General features: G+C 37.4%; 1 protein-coding gene across 1 annotated transcript in view; it reads right to left on the reverse strand.

The window, feature by feature from the left end:
• PHF21A (PHD finger protein 21A) overlaps positions 1-13,238 on the reverse strand; it is a 208,541-nt gene that overhangs the window by 172,426 nt on the left and 22,877 nt on the right. The window contains exon 2 of the mRNA XM_055091391.1: positions 5,344-5,384. The gene's annotated coding sequence lies outside the window, so the exon portion shown is untranslated. The remainder of the gene's footprint in view (positions 1-5,343; positions 5,385-13,238) is intronic.

A 13,238-nucleotide genomic window follows, 5' to 3' on the forward strand; every position in this document is an offset into this window, starting at 1 on the left:
CAAAAAAAAAAAAAAAAAAAAAAAGAATCACCTTGAAGGGTATTTTCAACAACAGAAAGGCCATATTTTATTTTACTGGTAGCAACATATAATATCAAAGCTGAACTCAACTCATAAACTCTGGAAACAAACAGCAGGTTAAAAACATGGAGAGCTTAACGATATACACAAAAATGGGTTAACATAATTTGTACAGTTACAGAGTGCTTACAAATTAATTTTTTTAATTATGAAAAAGCAACTCACAGAAGAAGAAATAAGAATGACCAACATGAAAAACATCTATCTTCAAGAGAGTCATAGAAATGTAAATTTAAGAAGACACATTTTTGTCAATCAGACTGACAAAGATTTGTAAAAACAGTAATACTCTGAGCTGTCTAGAGTTGAGGTCAGGTGGCACTTTCATAATTTGCGATTAGTTATCTCTGAGCAGTAGCACTCAGTTATTTACTTTCTTCTTTTCAGAGTATCAATATTTTCAAATTTTTCCATGGAAAATATGTACTTATTTTTAAATAACAAAAAATTAACTCAGAATTGGTAGATCATCAGAAAATTTTATACTGATGAAGCAAAATGTTCAGGAAAAGAATAAGTAAAACCAGGGTTTAACCGGGAGGCTCTAAATGTCAAAGAGTGCCTCACAGGATACGAAGCCTGCAACTCAAGTTATTGAGGAGGTGACAGCTTTTACTTCCTTCATCAGATTGTTGTCTGCTTATTAGAGACACACAAAGGCACAAAATTTTATTTGGCAAGGACTCTAAATGCCAATTACTCATTTTATTTCAAGATAAAACTAAAGGGTTAAAAAAAAGGTAGTGACTTATTATAAAAAAACTTATGAAGGATTAGAAGATTCATCTGTTATCTTTCTTCTTCATAAAAGTCTCTTTCTGAATAGCAATTTTAAGAGACTGGTTTCTGCCTAAAAGAACAAGTTGTATACATATATATTCATAGCCTACAAAAACAAGGCAAGCACACGTTGAATCCTTTCAAAAAATATTTGGGGGGCTTAGACAACTCATGCAGCCACCATGTGATGACCATTTGGAGGCAGTTTATAGCATTATGAAGAAGGTATTATTTGCTAAATTTATAAAAAGATGATTTAACATATTTCGACCAATTCTAGTAAGTTATAAATATCAGCTGCTGCAACATAAATATGAACAGACTCCTAAAACAGTTTATTGAGGTACAATGCCTTTCACCACCCATCAGCTCTAAATACTATCACCAGAGAAGACAAGTGCCTAACACAAAATACCAGCGTTCATTATATTGAAAACTGTACATGTCAAACGACTGGGAAACCTAATGACCTCCCAGCTTCAAATAACAAAAACCCAAAAACATAAATAAAAACTCCACAAACCTAACAAACAAAATAATCAAATCCCACTAAAAAAAGGCAGATGTAATGTCTAGAAAGAACATTCACTGTCTCAAAAAAAAAAAACAAAAAAAACCTGATTCCACTTACTCACTGTGCAACCACTCTCAACTTTAGGTTTGTTTGCTTATAAATCAGGAAAATGGAAACAGTATCACCTATTTCATAAAATTGCTATGAGGTTTAAATTAGGTGAAGTTATATGAAAAGCCCTTTGTTAACTGTAAAATTCTATACTATTCTTAACATACTTAACTCTTATTTATACACAAAGTTTTATATCAACTTCTCAACACAGCATATTGCTGGAAAGACTGTAGGCTTTCTTATTTTCAAATTCTCTAAGAAAGGGGCTTCTAACTATTTTATCTGGTTACAGTTCTGCTTGGCGATATGTGACCTCTAGGTCTTTCATTATGATTCTAATAATGTAGTAATGCTCTAACTCTGAATTTATTACCAAAAATCACTGCTCTGTTCCTGAATTAATATAAAGTTTTTTCCAATCAAAACAACTCACCAACCAAGTTTCTTTTTTTTTAAATTCTTCCTTCCTCCCTCCTTCCCTCCCTCCCTCCCTCTCTCTCTCTTTCTCTGCGTCCGGTCTTAGTTGCAGCATGCAGGATTTTTGTTGAGTCATGTGGGCTCTTTCACTGCGGCACGTGGGCTTCTCTCTAGTTGTGGTGCGCAGGCTCCAGAGCACGTGGGCGCTGTAGTTTTCAGCATGCAGGCTCTCTCATTGAGGCACGCGAGCTCAGTAGTTGCAGTGCACGGGCTTAGCTGCCCCACAGCATATGGGATCTTTAGTTTCCCAACCAGGGATCCAACCCGCGTCCCCTGCACTGGAAGGCGGATTCTTTACCACTGGACCACCAGGGAAGTCCCCAACCAAGTTTCTTTAACTAACAATAAGTCTGTAATACATTGTACCCCCAGACTGAATTCCTTAAAAATGAACAGCTCAGTGTTCTCTACACCATATATCTACTTGGTGAAAGACCCCACTTTTGATCTATACTCTCAAAATTGTGTTGAGAGTAGGTTTAATTAATTTTTTTAAATATGAAAAAGTAGAAAGCCTCAACAGATCTATGTATCCTTACTTGACAGATGACTAATACTAAAACATCAGGTTTCAGTTTGTACTAAATACTTACTGCTCAATATGTATCTAATGTGCTAGGAGATAAAATATATCTTTAACTTTTAACTAGTGCTAAAAATGATCACAAACGCCAAAAATAAAAACAATTTTTTTTTTTTTTTTGCGGTACGCGGGCCTCTCACTGTTGTGGCCCCTCTCCCGTTGCAGGGCACAGGCTCCGGATGCACAGGCTCAGCGGCCATGGCTCACAGGCCTAGCCGCTCCGCGGCATGTGGGATCTTCCCGGACCGGGGCACGAACCCGTGTCCCCTGCATCGGCAGGCGGACTCTCAACCACTGCGCCACCAGGGAAGCCCTAAAAACAATATTTTAATAGCTCTTATTGAAAACTAACAATTACTAACTTGAATCAATAAAAATGATATTAAAAAACAATGTAACGTTTTTCTTATTTTCACGGTGATATTTCTTTGGTGACACTCCACAGATCAACAGAAAACGCTGCTGCACAAAGAGCTTGATTTTAGAGGTCACCCTCTGAATCTGGCAAGGTTACTATGCTCAAATCCTGGTATAACAGGTGTTGACCAAAGTCACCTCAGCTGGTTAAGACTGATGTTTCCTAACCACTAAAATAAATTTATATACACACATACACACACACAGTTAGGTTTATGGTATCTGAATGTATGGATGTCTTTGAGTATAAAATACGTATCTTTCTTTTCTCTGGTTTTTTTGGGGGCAAGGGGGCCAGGTCCTCACTAAAGAAAAGGAACACCTACGCAGGTCATACCATTCCAACACAAGGGTGTGGTATTTTTGGTCGAGTCAGGGTTTCCCCACAGCACCCTCTCCTACACAGGTCTGCTGCAGTGTCCTGCCCCTCTCCTTACCACCAATGTTCACTCTAACAAACAGGTTCTACCTCAGCTTCCTGGGCCCAGGCCTGGTAGGCACACATACGCTCTTCTAGTTCTCGCCTTTCTTTACAGAAATCAAGCATGTGTACTAAAATCTTCCCAACCATACCCAACAACAAGAAAGATGAAGTATATTTAAAAACTCACAGAAATTCAAAATGAAGGAGCCTGAAAAGTAGTATAGGAGCATAGTGACAATGAGGTCGAGATTTTAGAAATGGTTGCCACATTTACCAGAATGCTATTTAATGATAAAAAATAGTCCAGACAAGCCTGGCCAGAATCATGTATATAATGACTACACAAAGGATAACATAAGAGGGTGTGGTGGTTTTAGTATAACCAATAAGTACATAAGAGAAGTGGAAGTTATGGGAGAGAGATTTCAGATCAGTGTAAGGAAGAGCTAAGGATTAGAGCTGTACAAAAAAGGAATGGGTTACCTTATGAGGTAGTGGGCTCCCTGTCAATAGAAGTATTCAAGAATGCTGCATATCATATCCCCCTCTTGGAGATTCACAATGCACATTAGCATATTAAAGGTTCTGAGAAGTCCTGCAGTAAAGAAACCTGTTTAACTTTGTTTAAAGCAGCATTTTCCAAATTATTTGACCACAGAACATTTTCCCCACCCCCGCCCCACCCCAATAATATTTATTAATTTCTGTGGAACTAGGGTTCCTCGGAATACATTACAGAAAATATGAGCTACATTTTTTTAAAATGTAGTGTTCAGTATGTAACCAAATAACAATATGCCAGGGACATAAGAGAAGAAATTGCCACACCTGGTAAAAGGCTGAAAGAGAAGGCCCTTAACGTCCCTTCTTCTTTAAGAATCTATGATTCCATTGCATCTCACAGTAAAGGGCTATAGGGTCTTGATTATTTATTTTAAGTGGTTCCATGAGAGAAAGGCAAGTAGAATAAAATGGTAGTAAAATGTAAGGTTAACTGGTTCAAATGCCTCCCTTTCACGTTCAAAGCCCAATCCCCAAAAGGTTAAGAGATACCTCAAGGACCATAATTATGAAAGGAAGCTTTAACCAAATATCTACTCCACCCACTAAATAAATTACTATGAGAGAGAATTAAAACAAAAAAAAAGAGTAGCCTTGCATTAGGGGACTACCCTATTCCAGTTATCTTGTTTGAATTTAATTTTTTAATCATAATACATGCTCTCCAAATAAGATTAATATTTGTTTGGTCTTTAGACACTGGACTGCCCTGTGTAATCTGAATTAGACGTTCAAAGAAATGATTAAGTGTGATGATTTATAAGCTGTTAAAGTAGACAATAAAGTTGATACTAGGAAAAAAATGTGTTTGCCTCTATGCCCCACACTGCTACATTTCTCTCTTTTTTTTTTCCTCTTCAAGAATTATACAAAACAACACACACTGAAAATGCAATATCAGACATGAAGCCAACTCAACATTAAATTTAATAATATACATGCTTAAGAGTCCCAAATTTCCAAGTCAAGGTTCCCATAGTTACATTAACCTAGCCATTTTGCACATATACTAAGGCCATCAAATTTAACGCATATTAAATAATACAAAACACAATGGGAACCTTAACGTTTGAATTTCCTGATTTTTTAATTTTTAGCCCTAACCACTGCATTAAGGACGTTTTTCGCAAAGGGGACCGTTACATTTTAAGAGGTTACTGAATGCAGGAACATGCAAGCCTAGCAGTATTATTAGAAACACAAATGCATTTGAGATATGGCTATGTGAAATTAGACAAAAATTCACTTTCACTCAGTACAAACAGTAAAGCCTCATTCTCATTTCTGGGAGAGAGCTTTTTTGCAAAAAAAAAAAAAAAAATTTCACTGAACATTAGAATTATTATCCAACTAGCATCAGGCATACTATGTATGCCTGAAAAAAGTACTTACCAATTTTGGGGAAACTGGCTCTCCTTCAGCTCTCTTGCTCCCTACAACAGAAGAAGGGGAAAATGGAATTAGACTACAAACACAGATTTACGACATGTCATCAAAAGCTGATTTTAACAGCAACAACAAAAAAAACCACACACACACAAAAATGTCCAAAGCTTTAAAACCAAAAGAAAAAAAAAAAAAAAGAAAGAGATAGGTAGTTTTTACAGCAAGGAAAGAATTCAAGGGCAGTTAGATCTCTAATTTTCCAGTTTTTTCACTTTTCCGCAGCTTTTTCAAGACAAGAAAAAGTAAGTAGCTGACGGTTTCCCTTTCCTAAGAGACACAGAAATGAAATGCACCTCATCTAAATAACACAGAAATACAACCCTCATCCCCAACAAATAAACTTTCACTGTTTGCTGCTTTATGTTACAAATTAGGCTAACATCACTGGCCCTTAGTTTGCTCTACTTAAAAGGCCTTTTTTTCAACTTTTTTTTTTTTTTGCGGTACACTGGCCTCCCACTGCTGTGGCCTCTCCCGTTGCGGAGCGCAGGCTCCGGACGCGCAGGCTCAGTGGCCAGGCCCACGGGCCCAGCCGCTCCGCGGCATGTGGGATCTTCCCGGACCGGGGCACGAACCCGTGTCCCCTCCATCGGCAGGCGGACTCTCAACCACTGCGCCACCAGGGAAGCCCGGCCTTTTTTTCAATTAATCTTGAAATGGATTTGTTTTATATAAGGCTTAAAATTCACAGCATTTTATATGTATAGTCATAATTTAACTTTTCATTCACAATCTTAAAGTCTCACCACCTGAAACTGTAAACCACATAACACAAAAGTGACTTTCCCTATGCCACATAGTTAATCAGTGATTGAGCCAGAAAGAAAATCAAGGTTTTGGGATCTCAATCCAATGCTCAGTGATGCTTTTATCAATTGTGTGTTGTTGTTTTTTTAAGATTAACTATACTACATTAAGTTAATTTCAAGGTCAGAAAAGTCATGTCAGGCTATATTGTTTATTTATTTCTAAGTCTTCCTTGCCCCAAACTTTTTTTTAATTAAAGAAAAAATTTAGGAAGCAAAAATTAAAACTTTTCCCTTAGTATTTTAGTATTAAATTATTTAAACTCCACATACCATGTTCCAAACCTGAATCATCCTTATGCTTTAAACACAGTATATTTGTTGACTTATGTTACTCCAATAGTGTAATGTAAATTCTCATTTCCTTAAGGGATATTTCAAAAAATCTTCATGTCATCCAAATTATAAATTTTTATTTAATCATGTACAGTCATACCAAACATACAGTAAAATAATTTTAAAGGGCCCCAATTCATGCAGTTAACATTCATTTCCAAAAGAAATTCAATTTGCTATTTTATCCTGCCTTTCTTTTAGCAGTAGCACTTTTTAAAGTTCTAAAGACCATATAAATGGCAATTTTAATCACCAAGATTAGAATGACTCCCAACCAAAAGAAAAATGATGCAAAAATCTGTAGAATGATGTGGTTATTAAAAAAGTGGGTTCTTGGGAATTCCCTGGTGGTCTAATGGTTAGGACTCCAGGCTTCCACTGCAGGAAGCACAGGTTCGATCCCTGGTCGGGGAACTAAGATCCCACAAGCCACACGGTGCAGCCGAAACAAACAAACAAAAAAACAAAAACATGAAGTAAATGCTCAGTAAATATGTGTTAAATGAATGAATTCACTGAGTGGACTCTTAACTCTGTTGCAGGCTTATTTTCCCTATTAGGCATTTCTTATTAGCTCTTTCATGCTGGGGATAATTATGCATCGATCTCCCACAGCATTATTTGTTAAATGAATGACTCTGGATAAAAACAGTTGATTAGGAAGTAAAATACTGTCATTTTAAAATACAATGAAAAGGAAAAGACAGATAAATTGGATCAAATTAAAATTAAGAACTTCTGTTCACCCCCCAAAAAAAAAAAACCAAAAAACCCTTATGAGAACGAAAAAGCAATCCACAGAACTGGAGATTAAAACTGCAATACATATAATAACAATGGCTTATACCCAGAATATATAAAATATGTTGAAACTCAAAATGATCAGGATGGGGTTGGGATTTTAACTTTTACTCATATGGCATTTGAGAAAGTATAGTCAAATAAACTCTTCTGAAAATCATATTCAGTAAAAAGGGACAATGGATACACCTTATCTCTGGGACATTTTCTCCAAAAATAAACAGCAGAGTCAATCCCTAATTACAAGGAATTTTACCATGATATCATGAAACTACTCATAAAATTGCTTGCAGGGACTGCAGAAATCACATTGGAAATCAAAGCCTGAGAGGTTAACTGACTTCCCGGAAGGTTACACAGCTAGCTGGTAGTAAAGCTGGAGAGAAGTCTACAGACCCCGAGATTCCTTTGACTCAACTAGCCTTTCCGCTAGACCTCACTTCCTCTTAAACAGCTGTAGCAGTTACTCTCCTAAGAAATAAACTATAATAAATACTGACCAAAAATTTTTGGGAAAATCTTCATATAAAGTTTTAAAGAAAACTCACATAAGTAAGCTATCTAGGGCAGGTTTTAAAACCTGAGATCCTTTATGCCTCAGGGATCCCCGTGAATAGGCTTCAGAGGGGTTTGCCAACTCCATGATACTATATGCTAAATTTTGAATGTATGAGAATTCTGGGAAGAGGATCCACAACTTAAATAAGATTCGCAGAGGTTCAGATACCCAAAAAAGAGTAAATTATTTTTAGACTGGTGATTCTTAAACACTGTGCATCAGAACTACCAAAGTGTTCCTTCTAAAGACTGATTATTGACTACCGTTAGGATACTGATTTAAAAAAAAAAAAGAAAAGATTGTATTTCTGTAATTTAATAAAAATGAGTTAGCAGCAAAAAAGATTTACATATAAATTTGCAATTTTTACACTATCCATATGCAAAATATATGACTGAAATACAAGTTTGATTTCCTCATGTTAAGCTGATTCAAAGTCCACTTAATTTGTTTCTCACATTTCACACTTGTAGCTAAGGTAGTTCAAAATTTTTGCCTTATTTGCTTAAATTTTTAAAATATACACTTGTTCTTGAAAAATACATTCAAAACACATAAATTGGAGTAAATGAAATTATTTTTGCTTTTAGAGATGAATACCATCTTGCTAACATAACTTCACGTGATTTTTTGCAAACCGAAGATTGTTCACCTCCTCTCCAGAACTTCACAAGTAGCTGCTTTAATTAGAGCTGGTAAAGAAATGAATCATTCAGATTTCTGATGTGGTTGTAAAATTTAAAATATCATCAATAAATCAAAGGTGTTGTAAGTACCTTTTGTAAAACACCTAAAACCCTTGTGTATGAAGACTATACATTAAACAATGAACAAATTTTGCTGAGAAAAAGTTCAACACTAGATCATGTTTTAAATTAGGCTAAAATCCACCCCATTACAAATTTTGAACAATTAAGTTTATAATCTGTGCTCAATCATAAATTTTGATAAGGGACTAGAATAGCACAGATAATTGTCATTCAAAGACACTTTAAAATGTCACCATACGCAGAAGATCCAATCTCTTCTACTACACCAAGTTGATACACTAATTTTATATACAGTAAGTTTGACTGCTTTCTATCTGCCTTTCCTAATTCTAACAGAATATAGTAAGTTTGAAATAAATTTAAATGCAAAAAATGCTCAGAAGAAAAAGCAGAATCCTGCTAAATGAGATTTAGTCCTTTAGGCCTCAGTATCATAATCATCCCTCTTGCCCCCATCCCTCTTAACCTTACCCTCTCATGGGCATCACTCTAGCACTTCTCCCCTCACTCTCAAGAAGCATCAATTTTTCCCTCATTACTGGATCATTTTGTTTCCTTTGTCTAAAAAAAAAGCCTCCCATGACTCCATATACTTCTCTAGTTATTGTCCCATATCTACACTCCCATTTATAGCAAAACTCCCTGAAACAGTTAACCAAAGTCACTGTCCCTAGTTCCTCTCCTCTCATTCTCTACTGCACCCACTCCATTACAGCTTTTGCCTCCTTCAATCTTGTTAAGATCACCAGTGACCTCCCTGTTGCTAAACCCAACAGTAAAGTCTCAGCCCTCATTTCTCTGTTCGAACAGTATTATTTCACCCAGTTGATCATTCTTCCTTCTTGAAATCCTTTCTTCTCTTGACTCCCAGGACACCACTCACCCTCAATTTTTTTCCTAATCTCTCTAGCCACTCTTCTGGGTTTCCTTCGCTAGTTCTTTCTCATCTCTCAAGACCCCAAAATGTTGAACTGCCCCAAGGCTCGGTTCTTGGAACTCTTCCCATTAGGTAATCTCATCTAGTCTCATAGCTATAAAAGGATCTGTACTGGTGACTCCCAAATTTGTACCTAGCCCAGACCTTTCCCCTGATTTCCAAACTCATATATCAAACTGCCCATTCAACACCTGTCAAATTGGCTCCTCAAGCTCAACAAGTCCAAAACTAAACTCTTGACTGCCTGTCCCCCAACCTCCTCCCCAGAGTCATCCCCATTTCAATAAATGGCAACTCTATCCCTTCAGGCCAAACCCTTAAAGTCATCATTGACTCCTCTCCTTCCCACACCCTACATCCAATCCTGTAACTGACCATCTTGCCTCTGCCTTCAAAATACATGGACTTTGACCACTTGTCTCAAATATACTACCACTTCCTTGGTCCAAGTCACCATCATCTTTCACCTGCATTACTGCAACAGCCTCCTAATTGGCCTCCCCACTACCATCTTTGTCCCCCAAAGTCTATTCTCTCAGTAGCCAGAGTGACCTTTTTAAAATCCAAGACAGAGCTAGTTACTCCTCTGCTCAAAATCCTCCAATGGCTTCCCATGATACTCAGAGAAAAAGCAGAAGTCTTTTACAATGGCCCACAAGGCTCTAAATGATTTGGGCCTCTGTTACTCTCAGACCTCATCTCCTTCCCTCTCCCCATTGCTCAATCTGCTCCAGCCACTGGCCTCTGTTTTGTACTTCTGAAACTCCAAACAAGTTCCCTTCACAGGGCTCTTCTGGAACACTCTCTCCCATCAAATATCTTCACAGCTCACTCCCTCAAATGTTTAGGAAATCTATAGTAGTTGCAAGAGTAGAATATTAAAGGACTAAAACATTCATCAGAATTGTTCTCCTCCCCAAACTTTCACTTGGGGGATGCTCTTTCTTATACCAAGAATACCCTTTTTTACCTTTTCTCCGCCTATCCAAATCCCACCCCAGTCATTAGGGTCCAGATAAAGACTCACTGATTAATGGAGACCTTCCCAACTCCCAGTTCTCCCTTCTTTGAATTCTCAAACTGTTTATCATCTCTCTCGTTCATCTTAGAATTTAACCACATACTGTCTCACACTGTTACTTACCTGTCATATTTCCCTAACTAGACACACACACACAAGTAGAATAGAAATAATGTCTTGCACCAGTAGTTCTCAAACTTAAAATCAGGATAACTCTAAAATTTCAAAAAATATATAGATTCACATGCCCTATCCTTAAAGATTCTGAATTCATTATGTCTGATTTGGAGCCCAGGTATCTATACTTTATTTAAATTTCCCTCCGAAGATTCTGATGGATAGCCAGGATTAGGAACCATTGCCTAACAGTCCTCTACTTCCTTTGGTACCTGGGAAAGTGGGCCTTCAAATAGCCTAAAGCTAGAATGGACACCCCAGAATGCCAGATACATACCTTATTTCAAAAACAGTGGTCCAAAAAGTCTAGATGTCTAGCCACAAGCTATATAGATTATAAGAGGTAAAGTCCAGTCTAAAACCCAGATTTACTGCTCTATTCCTAGATTGCTAGGAATCCTTCCATTAGGCTATACACAAAGTAACAAAAATCCAAAAATTCACATAAGCATAGTAAACAGTGATTATCTAATCCTTGACCAGTGACTGCAATGTTCAGGCTCTAAAACAGTGCAGATTATTAGCTTCTGTATGCTTGAAAAATGTGAGCAGCATTACCTGACTTAAAATGCTAGAGAGTAATTGTGGAAAGGCTTACAAATAAAATAATTTTTACTAAGTTCTTACAATATGTACAAAAACTTGTAAAATCATTTATTTTGTAGTGGATAAGTATTAAGAAAAATAAATGGAAAGAAGAAATCTTGCTTCGTCATGTTATAAAGTACAAAAATTCTTATTCACAAGCTTCTACAGTTCACAAAGGTACAAATGTTTTCTGAGTCTAATCATCATAACATAACCTTCTTAATTACAGGTCAGACTCAGTAAATCACCCCATATCCCAAGACAACTCAAACTCTTATCTTAATAATCAGTTAACCTCAGGACCAAAACTCTTACCATCAACAAAAAAAACAACTGAGGTATCTATACAGCATTACAAAAGAGTTTGGATTTATCTTGGTGTATAGGGATTTACGCAAGTGCCTCCTATTAACACTAATGGGAGTTCTGGGTGTAAACCATAGGCACCAAGGAGGAGGATCAACGCCCAGCAGTGCATCTGTGAAAACCCTTTCTGTTGCACTAACTGCAACTACTGGGACTTGTTTTCTCAGAGATGGGATAATAGACCCCAATTCCTATGTCTCCAAAGCACAAATATAATTCAAGTAAAAGTCACTAAGGAAGGTCATTGGTAAACACCTAATTTTAAAAATATATGAGAAAAAGCTAAACTAAAAGAACAATTACCACATAAAGGAAATTTTGAAAAATAGCACCAATATGCACAGAAAAAAAATAGTGAACTGCTGGAGATAAAATACCTCACACAAAAATTCAACAGGATTAAAACAACTAAAAATTTTTAAACTAGAGCACAGAAAACCCAACTGTAGCAGAAGCTTGTCCAAAGAAACACACACACACACACACACACATACACACACACACACACAGCCCACAACAAAACAAAAACTCCTCCCCTGATGGAGCCCTAAGTACACTACAATCCTTGCCTTTAAAACACAGAAGAAAACTCCTGCTGCACTGATAGCCAGGAATAATCACAAAGCACTTCCAGACAAACGGATAACAATCACAAGCTGCCAAGGATGACCAAAATGAACTAAATAAAAATTATAGCACCTTACTGTGTTCCATACTGTCTCACTTCTCAATATAACACTGCTGGGACGTCCCTGGTGGTGCAGTGGTTAAGAATCCACCTGCCAAAACAGGGGACACGGGCTTGAGCCCTGGTCCAGGAAGATCCCACATGCCACGGATCAACTAAGCCCGTGCACCACAACTACTGAGCCTGCGCTCTAGAGCCCACGAGCCACAACTACTGAGCCCGCGAGCCACAACTACTGAGCCCACGTGCCACAACTACTGAAGCCCAGGTGCCTGGAGTCCATACTCCGCAACAAAGAAGAGCCACTGCAATGAGAAGCTCGCGCACCACAACAAAGAGCAGCCCCTGTTCGCCGCAACTGACCAGAGGGCAGAGAGCAGAAGCAAGAAGAACTACAGTCCTGCAGCCTGTGGAACAAAAACCACATTCACAGAAAGAAACACAAGATGAAAAGGCAGAGGGCTATGTACCAGATTAAGGAACAAGATAAAACCCGAGAAAAACAACTAAATGAAGTGGAGATAGGCAACCTTCCAGAAAAAGAATTCAGAATAATGATAGTGAAGATGATCCAGGACCTCGGAAAAACAACGAAGGCAAAGATCGAGAAGATGCAAGAAATGTTTAACAAAGACCTAGAAGAATTAAAGAACAAACAAACAGAGATGAACAATACAATAACTGAAATGAAAACTACACTAGAAGGAATCAATAGCAGAATAACTGAGGCAGAAGAATGGATAAGTGAGCTGGAAGACAGAATGGTGGAATTCACTCCTGTGGAACAGAATA

The sequence above is a fragment of the Physeter macrocephalus genome, chromosome 16 (assembly GCF_002837175.3).
Source record: "Physeter macrocephalus isolate SW-GA chromosome 16, ASM283717v5, whole genome shotgun sequence".
Classification (NCBI taxonomy): Eukaryota; Metazoa; Chordata; class Mammalia; order Artiodactyla; family Physeteridae; genus Physeter; species Physeter macrocephalus.